The 23171-nt window shown below is 41.7% G+C and overlaps 1 pseudogene; it reads right to left on the bottom strand.

The window, feature by feature from the left end:
- LOC127629264 (myosin-binding protein H-like) overlaps positions 1 to 23171 on the bottom strand; it is a 43545-nt pseudogene that overhangs the window by 13155 nt on the left and 7219 nt on the right.

Raw genomic sequence — 23171 nt, 5'->3', positions numbered from 1 at the left:
CTGTACCAATGTAGTCATGAATTCAGAACGCAACTTGATCCGCTTTTCCATTAAATAAAATCCAGTTCCCGACACCAAGGCCTATAACAATACTGATGAATATAGAGATGCTTACATATAATTAGTTCTTTTAATTATATAAAAAATCTAAAAGGTGTCAATTATTGATGACTCCTACATGCACAGTTGTATACTCTATGTTATGGAAATGTTTGTAAATGTTTTGGATATGTATGCTCCAATGTTGCCTATATCATTAGATACAGGTCCCTAAATGTGCGACTAATTGTAAATAAAGATCATCCAGCGTCAAGCCAACTTTATTGCATTATTTATTGGCGTGGGGACGCTTGGTCACTTGTTTCTGATTTCGCTGCAGTATTGTGGAAAAATAAATTACATTTGACGTGACAACGATGCCAATGTAGGATCAATACATAACGGCACATACAAAAACATGGAAAAGCAGATCATGTTGGGTTCTGAACTCGCAACTACATTGGTACAGCTAGTAAAAACATGAAACAAACATCCACACCAACCCAGCTTTGTTTTTTTTTGTTTTTAGATATGCAGCCAATAACCTACAAACAAGGAAGTCTTAAATAATGCCTAAACTAAAACTCTGCTAACTAAATTCAGCTGACTTGATATGGTCTTTGATAATGGCCTACCCGGACAACACATTGTTTCCTAGAGCTGACAGAAAATACTCAAAACAGACAAAAGCAGCGTATCTATCAATCACAAATAATATAATATTGAGCAGCAGCCGTCAGAGTTGCATTGGAATGACATCAAGTCAAGTCAAGTGGTTTTTATTGTCGTTTCAACCATATACAGTTAGTACAGTACACAGCAAAACGAGACAACGTTCCTCCAGGACCATGGTGCTACATAAAAACAACAAAGGACCAACATAGGACCACATGAGACTACACAACGAAATAAAATACCTATATAAACTACCTATATATACCTATATAAAGTGCACGTGCAAACATGTGCAAAAAGTACAGGACAGTACAACAAATTACTGACAATGAACAGGACAATAGACAGTGCAGCGCCGACCAGTACTCAGTAGTGCAAAAAGATGACAGTTTCTAAAAATGTAAACATAACATACTATGAGATAATGTTCTATGCACATAGCAGTTATTGAGGTAGCAGACAGTTATAAAGTGACAGTTATTAAAGTGCAACTCAGGACACATGTGTGTCAAACCAGTCTCTGAGTATTGAGAAGTCTGATGGCTTGGGGAAGAAGCTGTTACACAGTCTGGCCGTGAGGGCCCGAATGCTTCGGTACCTCTTGCCAGACGGGAGGAGGGTAAAGAGTTTGTGTGAGGGGTGTGTGGGGTCGTCCACAATGCTGGTTGCTTTGTGGATACAGTGTTTTTTGTAAATGTCTTTGATGGAGGGAAGAGAGACCCCAATGATCTTCTCAGCTGTCCTCACTATCCTCTGCAGGGCTTTGCGGTCCGAAACGGTGCAAGTCCCAAACCAGGCAGTGATGCAGCTGCTCAGGATGCTCTCAATAGTCCCTCTATAGAATGTAGTGAGGATGGGGGTTGGGAGATGTGCTTTCCTCAGCCTTCGAAGAAAGTAGAGACGCTGCTGGGCTTTCTTGGTGATAGAGCTGGTGTTGAGGGACCAGGTGAGGTTCTCCGCCAGGTGAACACCAAGAAATTTGGTGCTCTTGACGATCTCCACAGAGGAGCCGTCGATGTTCAGCGGAGTATGTTCACCTTGTGCTCTCCTAAAGTCAACAACCATCTCTTTTGTTTTGTCGACATTCAGGGACAGGTTGTTGGCTCTACACCAGTTCGTCAGCCGCTGCACCTCCTCTCTGTATGCTGACTCGTTGTTCTTGCTGATGAGACCCACCACGGTCGTGTCATCGGCGAACTTGATGATGTGATTCGAGCTGTGCATTGCTGCACAGTCGTGAGTCAGCAGAGTGAACAGCAGTGGACTGAGCACACAGCCCTGGGGGCCCCAGTGCTCAGTGTGGTGGTGGTGGAGATGCTGTTCCCGATCCGGACTGACTGAGGTCTCCCAGTCAGGAAGTCCAGGATCCAGTTGCAGAGGGAGGTGTCCAGGCCCAGCAGGTTCAGCTTTCCAATCAGGTGCTGGGGAATGATTGTGTTGAATGCTGAGCTGAAATCTATGAACAGCATTCGAACGTATGAGTCCTTATTGTCTAGGTGGGTGAGGGCCAGATGGAGGGTTGTGGTGATGGCATCGTCCGTTGAGCGGTTTGAACGATCACGCAAACTGCAGTGGGTCTAGTGAGGGGGCAGCTGGGTCTTAATCTGCCTCATGGCGAGCCTCTCGAAGCACTTCATGATGATGGGTGTAAGTCGCGACGGGACGGTAGTCGTTGAGGCAGGACACTGAAGACTTCTTTGGCATGGGGATGATGGTGGTGGCCTTGAAGCACGTTGGAACAACGGCGCTGCTCAGAGAGATGTTGAAGATGTCGGTAAGAACATCTGCTAGCTGGTCTGCACATCCTCTGAGCACTCTGCCAGGAATGTTGTCTGGTTCAGCAGCCTTCCGTGGGTTGACTCTACGTAGAGTTTTCCTCACATCTGCCGTGGTAAGACAGAGCACCTGGTCATTGGGAGGAGGGGTGGACTTCCTCGCCATCACGTCGTTCTGCACTTCAAACCGAGCGTAGAAGTCGTTCAGCACATCTGGAAGGGAGGCATCTTTGTCACAGGCAACTGATGTTGTCCTGTAGTTGGTGATGGCCTGGATGCCCTGCCACATGCGCCGCGTGTCACCGCTGTCCTGGAAGTGACTGTGGATTCTCTGGGCGTGTGCGCGCTTTGCCTCTCTGATTGCCAATGACAGTTTGGCCCTAGCTGTTCTTAGGGCTGCCTTATCGCCTGCTCTGAAGGCGGAGTCTCGGGACCTCAGCAGCGTGCGCACCTCCGCAGTCATCCATGGCTTCTGGTTGGAGCGTGTGGTGATGGTCTTGGAGAAAGTGACATCATCAGTGCACTTGCTGATGTAGCTGGTCACTGATGCTGTGTATTCCTCCAAGTTGGTAGAATCGCCATATGTTGCAGCCTCCCTGAACATGTGCCAGTCAGTACACTCAAAACAGTCCTGAAGAGCAGAGATGGCTCCTGCTGGCCAGGTTTTCACCTGCTTCTGAAGCGGTTTTGTGCGTCTGACGAGCCGGTCTGTATGCTGGAATTAACATAACAGAGATGTGGTCTGAGTAGCCGAGGTGGGGGCGGGGCTCCGCCCGGTGCAGCGCCTGGGATGTTTGTGTAAACAAGATCAAGCGCGTTAGCCCCTCTCGTTGCAAAGTCCACATACTGATGGAATTTAGGGAGCACTGTCTTGAGATTTGCATGGTTGAAATCTCCGGCGACAATAAACAGTCCGTCGGGGTGAGCGTTCTTGCAGTTCAGCTCATAGCCCCATACAGTTCACAGAGCGCTTCCTTAGCATTAGCGCTGGGGAATGTAAACTCGGTTATGCAAACATTGGTGAATTCCGTGGTAGATAAAAGGTCTGCATCTAACAGTCACAAGCTCCAACAGCGATGAACAGTAACTAGAGACTAGCATAGAGTTCTTGCACCATTCCGTGTTGATGTAAACACACAAGCCACCACCGCGAGTCTTACCGCAGAGAGCTGTATTTCTGTCGGCATGAAACGAGGCGAGCCCGTCTAGCTGAATGGCGGCATCCGGAACTCTGTCACTGAGCCACGTCTCCGTGAAAACAAAGACGCAGCAGTCTCTAAACTCACGCTGCGTAGCCTGCTGGAGTCGGATATAGTCCAGTTTATTGTCCAGGAGCAAACATTTGAGAGCAGGATAGGCGGGAGAGCCGGCCGGCTAGGGTTTGTTTTAGCCTAGCATGGACCCCGCCCTCTTTCCGCGCTTCCGCTTTCTCGCACACCGCTTACGGCGTCCTCTCCCCCGGCCACCGGCATCAGGCGACGCCGAGGGCTGGAGGCCTGGTCTCCGCAGCAAGCCGAGTACGCGTAGCGCCTCCTGCAGATCATCATGCAGCTTGGTATTTGCATGAGTCTTATATTTGAGTAGTGTCTGGCGATGGTAGACACGAACACTGGTTGCTCCGATGTCCATGTGTTGCAAAAGTCGGGCTTTTTTAACAAAAATAGCACCATTGTGGATCCGGAGTGGCCGCTGCGTGCTACCGCGCCGCCATCTTGGATATAACCAATCACCTCCCCTCTTCGAATGATTGGCTAGAGGAGGAGCTGTTGATCAAGAACTAGTGGACCAAAAGGGATGCAATTTGCCTGATTTACATGAAACTCTACTCACAAGTTTTGGAAAACCAAGCACAGAACTTAAAAAAATACAGCATAAGATATTGTTTTTTTTTTTGTTTTTTTGTTTTTGCAGCATATTTTAAATGTGTTTATATATTTTTTATTAATGTTATATTTTGATCTCTTCAAATTATTTTTGATCTGCACTTTTTATTTATTTTTGCGCTAATTAATTTATTTGCACTTATTATTTATTATTTTGATTCACGCTTATTATTTTTGGATCCATTACCACAATACTTTTGAAGAGATTTTGAGCCCATAACATACCCCGCACTCCAATGTTGGTTCTGGTGTTTGAAGGATGGCTTTCACTTTGTTTGGGTCTACTTCCAGACCAGAGATTTTATGTCTGACAAAAAGCATTTCTGACTTGCTAAACTCAAACTTCTTATGTGAGTGTGAGTCCCTCAGCTTGTAAATTCTTGAGCACAAGTTGTAGACACCCGTCATGCTCTGCCTTGTCTTGTCCAAATACTAGGATATCATCAGCATGACAGATCACTCCATCAAAGTCTTCCAACAACTGAGACATCCGTCTTTGGAATACTCTGGGGTCGACATAATTCCAATTAGAAGGCAATTGAAAAGTATCTCTCAAATAGAGTGGAGTTTTTGATTGCGTGGGGAGGGTATTTGCCAAATGCCTAACATGACGTCCAGATTTGGGAACAATGTGGTATCGGAAAGCATTATGAGATATTGATTTACTGCTCTTAGGATGTGACTTTCTGACCCAGTTGTTTAGTTAAGTGTGATCAACACATATTAAAATTATACAATTTAGCTTGGGAAACACTCCCACACCAGCACACCATTCTCTAGGGCATTACACTTTTGATATGACTCCCATTCTATCGGGAAGACACGCAGACTTGAGTGACGTTTGAGATGCCATTTATTTGATAGATGTAAAACGGGAGGTAATGTCTCTCTCTTTGGTGTAGGCCCCGTCCGGCAGTCCGAGGGAGTTGTACCCGGAACCGTCATGTCCTGCTGGAGATAGGAGGCAGGGGCGAGGAGCCTACCCCCCTGCGGGACATGGCTCAACTGGTGGTGGTGGGGAGGTGGAGGTTGCGGTGTTAGCACACCGAAACAGCAATGTGATAGATTGTGAGCGGACTTATAAAGCAATGGCTTACATGCGATTGGCTAGGAGTTACCCAGCTAATGATGTGATGATGTACACCTGCTGGTCTTCCCGCTAGAACTACGCTCCACTTCCATTGATTTTCATTGTGTTCAACAACTCTTTGTCTTAATCTCTATTGGGTATTGGAACATGCCGGCGTTGTTTTTTCACCATCTTGTTTTGTCTCACTTGTTTTATTGGCTTTGCTGAAGTCAGATCTAAGTCCATTTGAAGATTTTCAGACACTCTTTTGTCTCTAATTCACATAGCGCTAGTCGGAAACGTTTAAATTGCCTACTCCATCTGTGCCAGTCTGCAGTATTGGAGAAGTCAAAGGTTCTGGATGCACAACCTGTGTTACTGAAACTGCCATTTTCCATGTCTTCAGCGCCAAGGTAAACTTGCAAGCTAAAACACTAGCTAAACTTTACACTATTCACAGAGAGTTTTGCACGTTTCCCCATTTTTGTTTACTTGATTTTTCTATTAGAAACTTGCCACACCTAAACCTCTTTCATTTTATTTCTTTTTTAACTAAACAGATGTCATCAGACTTGTAACTTTTACTCTACTACTACTTCTGACATCATGTATAAAGTGTACTTGAAGACGTGCACTGATGCATAACAAACCAATTTTACCAAACACCCACACCAAATATCCAAACTCTTTGTTAGGCATTATGGGAATTGTATTGTCTGCCTAACTGTACATGCATTGTGCACACATCTGTTAATCATTTTTATTTAAAACAAAATGGAGAAAAAACAGCTCATTTCAACTGTCACAGTGCTCTTGCATTGTCTTGTTTTTAGAATGAGCTGATGATTTTGAAGAATATTATCAGCATATTTTTGTGCATGTAAACAAACTCATGCTAATTAGCATTAGCTAGCAATACCAGTCCTAAGCATTAAAAGAGATCACTCCACCCAAGTAGTTAAATTACAGTTCATTCATACCTTTGGACTGCCCCGGACTGCACACAGCAGTTTAGTGGTGTACCCCACAGTGGCAGCTCTGTTGCTGAGAGCTGCTGTAAACTTGGGAGCCTCACTGAAATCATGCTCCTTGTACTCTGGTGGTTTGAAGACAATATCTACAGGACAGGAGACAACAACCTTAGCCGGGACTAACAATTGTTCGGAGGGTATAGCTGATAAATGACATTAGGATGGCATATGTAATAAGACATGTAATAAGTGTGTGTGTGTGTGTGTGTGTGTGTGTGTGTGTGTGTGTGTGTGTGTGTGTGTGTGTGTGTGTGTGTGTGTGTGTGTGCTGTTTGCTCATCAGCGAACAAAAAGAAGAAAAAAAAAGATTATGCTACATTCAACTTGAAAGTCAGAATTTGCAACTTTCTACTAGAAAAAGTGCAATACTTCTGCCACAACCTTGGATTGTTTTAAGAAGTTACTTAAGATTAATTTATTTAAGGTAGTCTTTTAATATTTATTTATATTATTTTTAGATGTGGTTGCTGCTCAATGTTATTATTTTTGTGTTTAGTCTTATTAAATTTGTTGTGATGGTGGTTGCTGTTGTATGTTATGTGTTTATTCAATCTTGTAGTGCTTTCAGTGCAAGAAAATTGCATTATAAATAAAAGGTACTATTATTATTACTTCCAACTTGGAGTCTCCAACTCAGATTTCATTGAGATGCCAATGAATGACATCATGCAAATATGTCAGCACTAAGTAAGATTTACAAAGTTATTGATAAACATTACATTTTCTGTAAATAAAAAGCTTCTCCAAGTAAAAGTTCCTCCATTACTAATAAAACATGTTTAGCAAATGTTTGCAGAGAAAGTTGCATAAAAAAGGGAATTCTCTTTTGATATTCATGTACCTGTAGAACAAATGCTAGCATTGCAGCATTTTTTATCAATTCAAGTTGCTAGGAGACATATCTGTTGACAATCAGGCATGCACTAAGCTAACAGGTGTGTAGCAGTTTTCTTTTCTTATACGTCATCTTCCAAGTATCTGGCAATGGAATGCCATTATTGTCAGAGATCAGAGATATCAATCCGGAATATCCCACATCCAGTGTTTAATGGAACTTAGAGAAAAGACTCGTAATTGATTTGTAATTGTCCTTACATTATTTTACTGGCCTCACCACAAAAAAAATACATACAAATAAAATAAAAAATATATATAAATGTTTTGTTATCAGCTATATGTGTCTGACAGATGTTTATTGACATTTTTCATTAAACAATGTAAAATATCAACATTAAAATTTTCTTTTAAAAAGTAATTTTTAATCATTTAAGTTTCTTGCTCTTGTGTAGGTCTAACTGAGAATATCATTCATTTAATCTTACCACGTGCATTTTGAAGTTCGACTGCCACATCGTTTCACCAAAGGAAGCTACCACCTGAGTCCACCAGTCACTGCTTGTCTGTCTTAACCACACACCGCTTTGAACTATGATACCAGTGGAGACAGCAGCACAAAATAAAGTGGTGCATGCCAGCCTCCTCCATCTCTGCCGCTGCCTCATAAGGTGTATTCCAGCGCCGCAGCTACACATTGCCATGTTGTGAGCTAAAATGTCTATTTCATTCCCCTCCATGTTTTTTTTTTTTGCATACTTACTCTACATCAATGCATAGCAACCAATGCAGATATGATAGAAAATGAAGATAGCCACAGGACAAACAAATCGGATCTGATCAGTTGCGATACACATTGCGGACAGTCAATCAAGAAGATTGCAGATTTGATACACAAAACATCAGATTTGGACTGACAGTCTGAACATAGCCATTGACAACGCTACACTGGCCAGATTTGGCAAGTGACAGTTCAGGCAATGGGCCACACTGGTCAAAGGCCATCAGCAATCCTTATTGTTGAGCTCTCTTTACATTCACATTCAGTAAATACTGTATTCTGCCCTTGGTGCTTACAGAATGCTTTTGCAATAACAGCACTGGATGGGAGGTTACAACAGGCTGGAAGTGAAGAAACTTAAGTGTTTAAAGCCACACTCAGTTCAATTTGCCTCTGGGCGTAACAGTTAACTGATTCTTGAACTTAATTAAAACTTCATTTAAATGTTGAGGGTCGACTGTCACATCTTGCCAAATTATTGTCACTTTGCTGTCGTGCCACCCCTTCAGCATAATCCATGATATCCAGATCCTGTGTACCACTGTTTTGAGGAATGAGAACCATCATTAGCACTCAAGACAGAGCCAAATCTTATCTGTTCACAAGGTGGGAACATTTATTACTTGCTGTCAATGTGTTGTGCCAACAAAAGGGATTCACATGTTTTACACGCTTTCACAAAAATGATGTATTTGTTTATGAGAACCACTTTTTTCAGTTAGCAAACTGACTAAAAAGAGACCTTGTCCAACAAAAGTTATTTTGTGAATGTGGAATGGTAACACTTTATTTTTTTGATCCCAAATAGATATTTAACTGATTATAAGTGACTTATCAACTGGCTTGTTATAGCTAGTAAACAGTGTTTCAACAAACATTCAGTAAACTATCAATAGCCTGCATAATAGCAGCAAAATAACAGTTTATCGACTAACTTGCTATAGCTAGTAAACAGTGTTTCAACAAACATCCATGTGGCAGGGCAGAGGGCAGGGCCGGGTCGTGATCCTACACACCCAGGTTTAAAGGCCGACTGCGGGGTGTCGTGCGGGAGAGAGAGATCGTTAGCGGACATGTCCGTCGTGTGTGTGTGTTTATGTTGTCTTTTAAGTTTACTATTAAAATATGATTTATATCATCAAGCCTGTTCTCACCTTCTCCTTTCCATTGAATACGTTTACACTGGTGCTGAAGCCCGGGAAGGAGGAGGGATACGCCGTAGTAGAGTTCTCGCCACTACCGTCCACCCCAACGGAGCAGCCGTGGCCATCTGCTGGGGGACGAGGAGCCCAGCCGCCTGAACGAGGACGATGGCCGCCAACCGCGAGGGGAGAAGGGGCTCCTAGCCGACCACCTGGAGCGGTCAGGGCCGCTGCCAGGGGCGCAGGAGTTGCCTACCGGCCGCTGAAACGTGCCAGGGTTTAAGACCGCCGACCGCGAGTGGGGAGGGGCTTACATTTTTTTTTTTGGGGGGGGGGTACTACACTGTTACAGGAAGTACCCCCCATTTTAATTATTTCTGTTTCCCTCCCCTTGTCCCCTCCCTCGTCCAGGTAGATGGGGATGACCTGCCGGCAGACAGTGCGGAAGGCGCGCCCTCCCCCAGGGAAAGAGGGGGGGGTACCTCCTCCCCAGCCAGAGAGAACGAGGGAGGAATGTGGCAGGGCGGAGGGCGGGGCCGGGTCGTGATCCTACACACCCGGTCCCGTATTAGGCTAATCAAGCCTCTGAGGTTTAAAGGCCGACTGCGTGGTGTTGTGCGGGAGAGAGAGATCGTTAGCGGACATGTCCGTCATGTGTGTGTGTTTATGTTGTCTTTTAAGATTACTATTAAAATATGATTTATATCGTCAAGCCGGTTCTCGCCTCCTCCTTTCCATTGAATACGTTTACAATCCAGTTGAATTTCAGTAACCTGTATATAGATCTCTATTACTGATCAACTTACATTATTGTTGAGAACATCAGTTCATTAAAAGATAATTAATAAAGATCTACATACAGGCTAATGAAAGTCTACTGAATGTTTGTTGAAACACTGTTTACTAGCTATAGCAAGCCAGTTGATAAGTCACTTATAGTCAGTTAAATAGTCACTTATAGTCAGTAATATATCTACTTGGGACCATTAAAATAAAGTGTAACCTGTGGAATATTTTGGATAAAATGAAACCATTCTTTTATAATTGATCCATTGTGCTGATGATGGAGCCAACTCATCCATCCTAGTTGAGAAGCTAATTCATGCGAAAAAACAGAATACAGCAAAAAAATTTAGCAAAGCTGCGTTTCCATTCCATTTGTGCGAGAGAACAAATTCGTCAATTCTGGGGAAATTGTTGCCACTGACACTTTTATTCCATTTCATAAAATACTTAGGGTCTAGAGCGCAGACAAAACACTCTGAAGAATTTCATGTTTGCTAACACGGCAGAATTAATCACTTATTTGTTTGCGATATGTGTTCCTTCATAATTATGACTTTGCCTTACAGAACTGTAAGATATGTTTCTTTATGTACTGTATCTGATGAACCAAAAGTGGAACTAAACCTGCACTTACACACAGTTCAAGACTGTGTTCAACTTATGGGTGACACTATACAATACGGTTCTATTTTTTAACATTTGTTAATGCATTAGATACCACAAACTGATGATGATGAGTAATATTTTTTTACAGCATTTATTAATGTTGGCTAATAGTAATTTATGAAAATGCAATTGTTTATTTTAAGGTCATTTTAGTTCAAAATACATTCATGTTAATGTATACAACAACTTTTAATGTTAAAAATGTATTAGTATATGTTGAAATTAACATTAAACAAGATTAATAAGTGCTGAAAAAGTATTGTCAATTATTAGTTCTTGTTAACTAATGTAGTTAACAGCTGTTGACGAATATAACCTTATTGTAAAGTGTTACCGATGTGGTCTGCAAAATCTATGTAGGCTTTGGCTTCAGCATTTCAGAATGACCAGAGCAACAATTGAGATGCTAATATGATTGGATTAGTCCTTAGTCCAGTTATTAAGGAATAATTCATTCACATGACTAGTTTAGGTAACTGTTTTTGATACACATCTGTGAGCATTGAGTTGAATGATTTTTGCATTATTAATGTATGTTCCCTTTACAAAAGGCTTCACTACGATGTTGCGCTGCTAAGCGCTAAGGGGAACAGCTTTCGCTGTGAGCCGAGCTGAATAATGTGTGGAACACGTCAGTGAACATTGACCGGAATTTATAGCCTCGGCTGATGTAATCATTAGATGCACCTGAGGCCAGGCTATAAATGGATACGTCACCAGGTGTCGTCAGAAACTCTTTTTTCAGAGCGATTCTGTTTCTGTGTGTTTCACACACCCTGTCAAAACTTTCTTTCCTCTGTTAGGAGTTAGAATCAGTTAGACAGTGTGCAGTGAACTTTGTTCTTTGTTCTCTTTTCTCTTCTGTTTAGAAAATATTATATATATATATATATATATATATATATATATATATATATATATATATATATTCTAAAAAGAGAGAATGACTGAAAGTCATAAGCGGTGCGTGTTCCCTCTTCTCGCTCTATAGCTGAAGACGACACACATCAGTTTTTGCTGTTTGTTTGGGAGCACGCTGCTCTCGCGTTGCAGCAGTGTGGGTGCGAGCACTGCGATTTGGTTTAACAGGCAGAGTGCGTCATGCTCGCCTCGCTTGCTTCCGGGAGTCAGCACTCTCGAAAAGAAGATCGTTCGTGGGGCTCTTGCATGGTTTTGGCTGAGGAGCAAGAGACGGGTTGATCCCTTTCTCTCACTCTCTCCCCAAACCCAGCTGTTTCTTCACATGATCTCGACGCTTCTCGGATCATGAGGTGGATCGCTATTCTCTTCCCGCCTCCGAGCTTTCCGTCCGCGATAAAAAATCTACGGAGGAATTGCTCGATGTTGTTACTCGTGCGGTTGCCAGATTGGTCTGGCCACGCGAAAAAGAGACCCCCAAACGCTCCAAATTAGGGGATAGATTTTATCTTCCAGTCTAAGAAAGGGAACGCCTCATGGGTTCCTTCCCTTCTTTGATAAACCTCCATTAAGAGCTTTTTCGCTCATGGAGAACCCCTAAAAAAATAAAAAAATAAATATATATATATTTTCTTCCCGTGTTCACATACCCTCGACGTCATTATATTCGACTGTCGTGGGTGCTGAGGCACGGCAGTATTCAGTGATGCCACTGGTCGAAGAGACGCTTGCGGGCTCTCTCTCGCCGGGCTCGGCCTCGTCACTTAAGAAGCCCTCTCTCCCCTCAAAGCCTTGTAGGACAACCTTCACTTTAGTGGGAAGGGCTTATCAAGCAGCAGGTCAGGCTGGTGCTGCTCTGCACACTATGCTGCTCTGCACACTATGCTGTTCCTCCCAGTTGGGTGTTTTCGCTGTTCCTGCATTTTATTCAGGACTCGAAACACTCGACAACCCCTCAACAGGAAGTGTTAAAATATAATACCCATCTCAGAGATCCTGGCAGTATGGGAACTTCTGCCGGATATATTATTTTCTGTGGGTCTTATAAGGGCGTCAGGACTTAATTCACCCGCCGCTTTTCCGTGTTTCAACGGCATGTTCTCACTACCGTGAACCGGATTTCTTTTTTGTAAAAACAAAAATATATAACTCAATCTCCTGGTTAAAGGGGCCATGGTATGTGTTCCCCTTCCAGAGAGAGAGTTAGGTTATTACACTAAATACTTCCCGTTTCCCATGGAGGGTGAGGGGTGGCGTCTGGCTTAGATCTTAAAGCTTGAACTACCCGAGGGTGTTCAAGTCCAAGATGATGCCTGTCAAGACGGTCGTGTCTCAAGCCCTACAACTCGTTTGGCTGGTCACCATCGATCTTATGACGCACTTCTATACTTCATTTAGAAGTTCTGCCACAACATGGAAAGTTCCTGAGGTTCACTTCCGGGGGCGAAGTCTTCCAGGGTCAGGTTCTTTCACTCAGCCTAGCCCTTTTTACCCACACATTCACAATGCATGATGTAGCGCTGGCTCCTTGCGACTCTGGGGCATCTGCATTCTGAATTATGTAGATGACTGGCTAATCCTAGCTCAGTTCCAGGAACTGGCATTTCAGCACAGGGACATCGTCTTAGCTCATCTGTTTCTCTGGGGTTGAGGCTCAACGCCAAGAAAAGCGTCCTCTCTCCCACTCAGAACACTGTCTATCGGGGCAATGTATGGAGTTCAATCTCAATGCGGGCACAACTGTCTCCCGCTAGGATTGAGTCCATTTAGATCACCCTGAGCAAAGTCAGGCTAGGTCAAGTTTGCACTGTTATCAGTATCAATGATTTTCAGGTCTCAGGGTGAATGCATCCACAGTGATCCCTCTGGACCTTCTGCTCATGAGACCGTTTTTGTTGTGGCCAAAAGCCAGGGGATTTCTTCCAAGGGCCAAAACCCCTAGGCTAAATAGGGTTACGCGCCTCAGGCTTTGTTCCCTTTCTATGTGGTTCAGACCCCGGTTTTCTGCCTTGGGTCCCACTCTAGGTGCGTCTTGTTGTCGCAGGCTGCTAACGACAGATGCCTCCCTGATGGGCGGGGTAGCGGCCTTAAGTGGTCGTCCAGCTTAAGGGGATAGGAGGGTCGTCATCTCGGTTGTCACAGTCTCTGTCTCGGGTTGATGGCTGTATTTCTGGCCCTGAAATACCTCCTCCTGAGGCTGCCATGTCTTGGTGCGGGTGGACAATGCAGCGGTAGCCTCTTACATAAATCATCAAGGAGACCCACGTTCTTGTCAGCTGTATTTCTGACACGTTGGGTTCTCCTTAGGGCCCAGGGCAAGCTCCTGTCACTCAGGTCAGTTATATCCCTGGATGCCCGTATATTGGAGCAGATTTACGGTACATACCAACGGGGGAGTTAAAAACTCCACCCTAAGGTAGTAGTTGCCCAGAGTTCGCCAGCAAGGGTTTTTGCCTCTTACTGATAGCACCGCGCTGGCCATGCCTTGGTGGGAGGGGTGCCCTCTAAGAGGCATCCTTGCTAGGATCTCTTCATAGGGTAAGACCCCCCTTTTTAAGACCTCTAGAGTCAGCGTTTGGTAGACTTCTGACTCTCAAGATGGTATTTCATATGGCAATTACATCTCTAAGGAGACTTGGGTACCTACAGGCTCTGTCTCTTTTGCCGACCTGTTTTGAGTTGCACCAGGTAGGACCAAGAGCATTCTTTGCACCCTCACCCTGACTACCTGCCCAAGGTGCCTTTCTCGACCCTTGGCCAGTCATTCTCTAAGCCTTCTGCTCCCTGCCGTTTGTAATGCCGGAGCAGCTAAAGACTACTCAGACTTTGTCCAGTCTGTGCCCTTCAGAATTATGTCCACCGCATTTGCTAGTGGCGTAAAGTCAGGGCAGCAGTTCTTCACTTTGAAGCCGTGACCGGGTTGTCACTTTGGGTGAGGGACCTTACTGCCCGGGCCTACGAGGCGCGCGTTCAAGCTTCGCCAGTAGGTTTTAGGGTGCACTCTTCCAGAGGGCTCTCCTCCTCTAAAGCCTTGGCTAGAGGTCTCCCTCTGCAGCAAGTTTGTGGTTCGGCAGGTTGGTCCTCTCCGCGCACATTCATTAAACTTTGATAGTTTAGATGATGTTCTTGCCACTCTTGGCTCTTACGCCCTTGAGTTGACATCGAACAAGTTTGTGGTGCGGCAGGTTGGCACTCTCCGCACACACTAATCACATTTTATGGTTTAGATGCTTTGCTACTCCGGACTCTTATGTCCTTGAGTCGACATCTCAGCCCATGACTAAACAAGTTTGTGATGCGGCAGGCTGGTCCTCTCCACTCACATTCATCAGTTTTTATGACAAGTTTGTGTTGCGATAGGGTTCTCTTCGCACACATTCATCGAACTTTATGGGTTAGATGCTTTGCTACTCTGGGCTCTTATGCCCTTGTGTCGACATCTCGGCTCATGCCTGAACAAGTTTGTGATGCGGCAGGCTGGTCCTCTCCGCTCACATTCATCAGTTTTTATGACAAGTTTGTGTTGTGATAGGGTTCTCTTCGCACACATTCATCGAACTTTATGGGTTAGATGTTTATGCTACTCCGGGCTCTTATGCCCTTGAGTCGACATCTCAAGCTCATGTCTGAGACCTCTCGCGTTTTTGTGAGTACACTGCACAACCGTAGGGGTCCGGACAGCCCCAAGTGCGGTGGCGTGGGTATTGCGTTCCCGTAGCGCTTAGCAGCGCAACATCGTAGTGAAGCCTTTTGTAAAGGAACGTCTCGGGTTACATGTGTAACCCTTGTTCCCTGAAAAAGGCGGAACGAGATGTTGCGCTGCTTTGCCGCACTGGGACGTCCCAGGACTGCTCTTCAAAAAGAAGTATCTGACGACACATGGTGACGTATCCATTTATAGCCTGGCCTCAGGTGCATCTAATGATTACATCAGCCGAGGCTATAAATTCCGGTCAATGTCCATTGACGTGTTCCACACATTATTCAGCTCGGCTCACAGCGAAAGCTGTTCCCCGTAGCGCTTAGCAGCGCAACATCTCGTTCCGCCTTTTTCAGGGAACAAGGGTTACACATGTAACCCGAGACGTTCACATCATGACAGAATTACCTTAATTACAAATATTATAAAATATGGCAACTCAGAGGTTCTACTTAAGTTATTCATGTCAACAGGAAGTTATTAGTTTCTATGGAAAACACATAACAGCTTTTTTGTTGATAACAGAAACTTTATAATTTATCAATTACGGAAATTCCGACATGACATGAAATCAACATTACTGTTGTAAATAAGCAGTTCAATTCTATATTAATGTGGCAATTATTACTTGAGGTAAAATGTGTTTGTTGTGATTGCAATTATTAATACATGTAAATAGGTTATCATACTTTGGTGTCTTTTATCCATTTTATAAAAGCAATATGCCACTCAAAGATTTTTGTTACACTAATTTTACCACGATTATATCATTTAACACATGGCCTTGTGATTTGTTGCTTTAATTGACTTTTGTTCAGAGACCAAGCTATCTTCACCTGAAGCGATGTAAAATTGGGAAAAAAATAAATAAATGGGGAGTGACCTCACCTGTTTTCTGAATATGAGCAACTTCTTTTGTTACAGCAGCAGCCTCACTGATCCCAACCTTGTTTTCAGAAAAAACTCTGAAGGCGTACGAATTTCCCATAATAAGATCAGAGACGGTAGCGTTTAACCTGTGATTGTGTTCCAGAACTGTGAACCATTCCTGCCAAACACAAAAATAATATAACTGTAACATAGACCATTTCATAATTTACAATCTTTACTTTCTCAATGCTTGAATATAAATATATGGATTGAATGTCAGGACGGTGATAAAGAAAGGGACATTTGATGTGCAAATGTCATGATCTTTTAGTTACAGGATTGTATGAACAGGGAGAAAATTTAATAGTTGCGATAATTTAAAAAAATAAAAATATCATAAGTGTAGCTCATATGATTAATGCACCAAATTTCAAGTCTTATGAACCCATATGAAATCTTTGACTGGAGAACAAAGTGAAGGTTAAATCACTATTCATTGACAATCTCATTTGTGTGTATTTTCACCCTTGCCACCTTATGACTTGTTGTGCCAGTTTGACTTCAGTGACATCGAGCGCAATTGCTTCTCCCATGCCTTGTGACCGATCGTAACACAATTGTAAAAAGGGTAGTTTACATAAAAACGCAATTACAATTAATGACAATAAATGGAATTTAATAGTCCATACGACTCGTGCGTCAAATTGCAAGCCTTCTAAAGACATCCAGTTTTGGTGAGAAACAATCCGAAATGTAAGTTAACACCGGCATTTATCAGCAAAAATCTCATGATTTTGGGTTGTTTCTCATCAAAACCTATTGTTTGTTTTCTGAAGACTTGAAATATGAAGAATGACTCACAGAGACTAAAATTTCTCCTTTCGTTTTCTGAAGAATAAAGAAAATCTTTTGGATGTGGAACATCATGAGTGAATTATGACAGAATTTTCATTTTGGGGTGAACTATTCCTTGAAGTTTGATGTTTTGGGGCACATGGATAAAATCAGTAAATTAAAGTTCCCTATTTAGAGAGTGTTGAATGACAGATTAATATATACCGCTCAATCAGGAAAATAAAAAATACTTCCCTGGTGGGTTTGACCCAATAAACATGTCTTAAACAAACTGATAAACATTAAAGGTGTCAAATGTTGAAGAGAAGTAGTTGTGGCTTTGGGATAGTGTGCCTTTGAATGAAGTGTTTTTTAAATGTACTTCATGCATTCACCATCTTGTTTTCACATCAAGCTGGTTTAGTAATATGATTCCACATCATGACAGTCTCTGAGTTACAAGCTCTCATCTTCAAACTCTCTTTATCTATCTGTCAGCACTTCTGACTTCAGTGGCTTCTTTGGCCCACGCCTCAAACACCCAGATATAAGCTTATAGTTAGACAAGTGTGATGTCCATATACAGACTCTCACAACTCTTGGTTTCGATTTACAGGCTTGGCTAAATGAAACCTCACTTAGTATGACGACATTTATCCTACTTGAAGAAAAAAAAACCTCAAAGGCCTTGCTCGCTATAATATACAGAGTATACAGACTCTCACAACTCTTGGTTTAGATTTACAGGCTTGGCTAAATGAAGCCTCACTTGATGGAAATGGCCGAGATTCACTTGGGAAAACCCTAGTGATTCAAACACCCCTCTCTCTCCCTCATTAGTTGTTGCTCCCAAATGTCTCTCGTCATTTGCATGAAGTTTAACTTTTCTCAGCTTTGTCATGAAAATAAACAACATCCTGTCACTGTGTGTTGCCGTTAGGTGAATGTGTACATTATCCAACAATACAAAAAAAATCATGCAGACTCTATTCACCATCTATTACAAATCGGGCACTGCCAAGGGTTCTGATCCACTGAACACTGGGACACTTATGACTTAATTACCTGTGATACGATTACGAGCTTGTGTATTAAAACACAGCTGGTATTAATCAATAACATCGCTGTGTAAATTGCAGTAATGAGAATATTATAATGACCTTCTTTTCTGTGTTGAGGTATTGTATACCTATATAGAATTGTATAAAATCTAAATAGGCTTCATTTTTTACATGTAAAATCTAATTACTTTTAATCTCATTTTAGTTTCAGACTCAGAGTACCTTACAACACTTTCAATGAATAGAGTCCAAAATAGACCATTATAAATGAGACACAATACATTCAAAAAATGTTGTTTGTCCTTCTTAAGAGGTTAAAATAAATGGTCCCGCTTTATATTAGGTGTCTTGAACTACTATGTATTAACATTAAAATACATACAAAACAGTGTATTTACTGTTAATCTACATTTGTTGTTTCTGAGGTTTAGGTGTAGGTAGGCTTAGGGGTAGTGTTAGTAGTTAGGGGTGAGGGGTTAGAGTAGTTTTGGGTTAGGTTTAGGGTTAGGCATTAGGCATGCTTCCTGCCTCCTCTTCCACACGTGACCTTACAAACATGCTTACGTCATCCCTCTTATGAGCGCGTGTCACAGAGATGTACAGAGGCAAACATTTGTAGTTAAAAAGTATATAAGTATTGTTTTGTTTCTAAAAATAATCAAACATTTGGATGAGAAGAACTTTATTTGTAGACTGGAGTCATGTGGAAAATTTTGATGCACCATAAATATGAATTTTGGCCATCAAAAAATGGAGTACATTCACTTGAATTGTTTAAAGGAGGAGGCCTCGAATGTAATCCTAAAAATCTTAAATTCTGTTTTGATGAAGAAAGAAACTCATCTCGGATGGCCTGGGAGTAAATTATCACTAAAAGGCTACTTAACATTTATAATCAAACATTTATTTTCTGTATTATCACATTTATTTTCGGTATTCATTATTTCATTTGTCTTATAAATTAAAGTTGTTATTCCTTTTACAAATCATCTGATTTATTGAAGTAATTTCCATCTGCTGGATCTCACTGCATCAAAACCATATTCTGTATTATTTTTATTAAAATACAGGTTTGTCCTCATGACAATGGGACTAATTAACTGTTTTAGCCGATATCTGTGAAAAACTCACAGCACATGAGTCTGTCTCCATTTCTATGTAAAACTGCACTTGTTACAAACACATGATGACATATCAACCCAATATCATGTTGAACTCGAAAATAATTCTTACAATATGAATTTTACCATGTATCATGCTCCGTCTAAAATAAAAAATAAAAAAAGTTTACCGGCCAAATGGGGAGTTGATTACTCAAACTCCGGTATGGTTTCTCCCTTGATATAAGAAGTCTGCAGAGGCAGAATATGAATGATCAGAGGCGGAGCTGTGTGGCTTTATAGTAGATTTGCGAATGCATTTGACATGTTTTGAGCATGCACACACCCTCCCTGAGCAATAGCAGGGAGATTTGATAGAGCAGCATAGTTTATTTGAGAGCGTGCATCCAGTTTTGAGAGAGAGCCTAGGACTTCGGAGAGAGCACAGAGATCCACACTGGAACAACCGGTACATGATCTGCATGTTGTGCAATCAACATTAACAGTATTATAATGGCATTTATATTCACAATACATTTTTATTATATTTGTTTGGTTTTACTTAGTGAAATTATCATCAATCCCCGCGCCTCCATTGAAATGCTCTGGCGCCCCCAGAGCGTGAGGAGGTATGACTCCCAGTTTGAAAGACGTGGCAACAGTATAATCTATGTAAAACATTTTGACAAATTATTGAAAATTGTTCTTGTCTTCCAGTCATGCCATATAAAGGGTCCAAATGATGTAACTTTTGGGGTTTTACAATTTTATGGAATTTAATGTTATTTTTTTAATTAGGGGGAAATCATACTGTAACAGGGTTGCATGTAAGTTACTTACTCCAGTTTTCTTGTCAGCCTTCTGAATACTGTATCCAGTGATCTCCGTGTTGCCGTTGTCTTTGGGAGGTGTCCATTCTAGAGCTGCGTTGAAGCCCCAGGTGTCAACCATCTTGACGGAGGCTGGAGGACCAGGCAGATCTACACACAGATGGCCAACCATTGAAAATTGTTTTAGTCTTCTTCGTCTGGACCATTTTAAATTCTAAGGTCTTATGGAATGAACTAGGAATGAAAATGGGAGAGGGACAGAAATAGAAATGTTCCAAGAAAAATTAACCATCTCTGGAGCATCACATGCCTCACCGACAATCTGAATTATGATGATAGCCTTGTCCTCGAAGCTGTCAACCTTGACACTCATCTCGTAGTTGCCTGAGTCATCTCTCTCAGCCTTGCGGATGAACAGGATGCTATCCTTGTCGCTGTTGCGGATATTTACCTTCTTTGTTTCCAAAGGCTGGCCATCCTTGGTCCATGATATCACAGGTTTAGGTTTGCCCTAAAATATAAAATATATGCTTAGAGAGGCTTTGTGGCATGTGTTGTAACCTAAACAACACCATCTCTGTTTGCCATATAAATACAAAAGTCTTGACTTACACAGAATGGCACAACGAGGTTGATCTGTTCTCAAACTTGCTTGACATATCTTGACCTTAGGAATCGGGGCATGCGGATCCTGGGGCGACCTGAAAGAATGGAGATCCACAAGAGCAAATTTAAGACATTTATTTATTTGGAAGTGTTTTGTGACAAGGTCCGGGTTACAAGGGCTTGTTTTGAGATGAATAAAACAATGTAGTTCACTTTTCCTTTTCTTGCCAAAGTTTTCCTTCCAACAAAAGGTTCACAAAATATACAGTATATATAATAAAATAGGTTTAGTAATTGAGTGTTTCTTCAACTATGGGCACGTGCATGTCCAAGGGGTTTATTTTTATAAAATAATAAATAAAAAATAAAATATTTAAAGATCACATTAAAACAGAATTGGAACTTTTTAACAGGTCTTCATCGTTTATTTTTGGTACTTTTCAAATGTATTTTATGAAAAGATTTGACTGTTTTAGCCTTGTACCTGACCAAGACTTTCAATATGAAACTATGAAAATCCCTAATAAAAATACAAATCATTAGATGTTTAAAATTATGACAATCTAAACAAAGAGTGAAATAAATATAAACCTTTTCAATATTTATTGTGTGAACAATTTAGATTTGTTTTGTTTTTGTCAAAAGATAAAATATGAGAAGTGATGTTTGAAGAAAATAATGAAAATTCAAGGTAAATATAGCTCATGAGTGGAGTAATATTATTGGGTGTCATTTACAAATTAAGCTGTATTGTTTTTTCAAATAATGTAAAAAGTGTAAAATTATTATATTGTTATATGTATTAAGGATACATAAAATTGTATGTCTACAGACCTACAAAGAGACTTTAGTAGAGGTTATAAGAACAAAGCAAATCTATAATTTCCCTACAGTTTGTGAGCTGAGTTTCAATAACATGCAACCATAACATGCCAACACGAATACGTCACATGAGAGACCACTTGGACTCCACCCTCTCCTGAAGCTTACCAGAAGTGATGATTTAGAGATAAAAATTTCTTAAATGTTGATCTTTTTCACACAAAATCTTATCGCTTTAGAAGACAGTCATTTTACCGCTGGTGTCGTGTCGATGACATTTACTGTATGCTGACATTTTTTGGTGAATTATCCCTTTAATGAAAAACAATGCATGTTAACAGAATTAGTGGCTGTTCAGACCAAAACTGTTTCTGCATCCGCCTGTGCTGTTTTTTACTTGCTTTTTCTGTGTAACGTGTATTGGATGTGTGTCTTGACAGGTGCACTGCATCTCAGCATATTTTCTGTGTCGTGCGCAGGACCAGCGTATTTTTTATACACGGTGTTAAGATAAATGGAACAAAAATTTTCATAAATGCATCTCGAGACATTCTGCATTCTGGTTCACTTGTTGCACTGCATCTAGATTTTTTTTATTTCAGGTGTCACAAAGATTCAACGTTCTGAAGTTCAGGCCTTTACATATTATTCCAGATTGTTCTTCACCCAGAAAAGTTTCAACGGTTGCTAAAATTCCTTTCTGCTTTGGTGCGCTGAAGTGTTGCTCTGCCTTGTTAAAATTGTGTATGTTTATGAATCTTGACTACGATGCTTAAATAAAATACTGTATTTTACAGCACATACAAATTTACTTGCTTGGAGGAGAATTAAAAAGAGAGTGAGTGGGTTTGGGTTAGGTTCAGGCTTAAAATTTGAGGTTACTGGCCGGGTTGGCTCACACAGTCTCGGGTATGGGCTGGGTTTGGGCTTCAACTTGAGGCCCATGCAGACCTCTTGTAATAAGTAAGGTAAGATAAGATCCACTTGGGCAGTGGGACCAGAATACTTCCAACAATTCAAGAGTCAGTTCAAGGGTCAAGTGCAGGAGCAAGGAATTCAACTCTGAATACAATCAGTTAATGCTCATCCAACATTTGAGTTCATGTGATCCTATTTGCTGGAAACTATTCTTATAAAAATACACAACGCATTTGCACAAAACCTAATGCATAATTGCCTTTGCTTTGTTTAGGAGGACAACATATGTGTTTACAACCCCAAAGGTCTTTATGTTTGTAATTGAAATGCTATTGAAAGCTCTTGTCAGCACATGCCAGTGGGATTTATGTACACACACAGCTGTTCAATCCACTGATGGCAAGAGAGGTAGCAACAGACTGCAGGCCTCAGGAACCCAACTGTAATCTGAACTTCAACATTAATCCACATTATCCAGGGCTCAGAGAATAGACAGGAGATTTATATCACTATGAAGTAATCAGTGTATGAGATGACATCCACTGTACATCCCTTTGATCCACACTCACCCACAATCTCACCGATGGGAACGGGCTCAGCTAGGGCGGTGGGCTTACTGCGGCCTCCAGCATTCACAGCCACTACACGGATGTTTAGCATGTCTCTGGTTGTCAGGTTCTTGATGACAAAGTGGTTGGACATGGTGAGCTTGGTGTTGGCGACCACCCAATCAGAAACTGTATGGTGTAAAAATGGACAAATGATGAGAAGAGTTTAACAAACAAAATTACGTATAAAGGAATAGTTCACCCCCAAAAAAATGTAACCCAA

This window comes from Xyrauchen texanus, chromosome 35 (genome assembly GCF_025860055.1).
Source record: "Xyrauchen texanus isolate HMW12.3.18 chromosome 35, RBS_HiC_50CHRs, whole genome shotgun sequence".
NCBI lineage: Eukaryota > Metazoa > Chordata > Actinopteri > Cypriniformes > Catostomidae > Xyrauchen > Xyrauchen texanus.
This window is presented reverse-complemented; position numbering and strand designations above follow the sequence as displayed.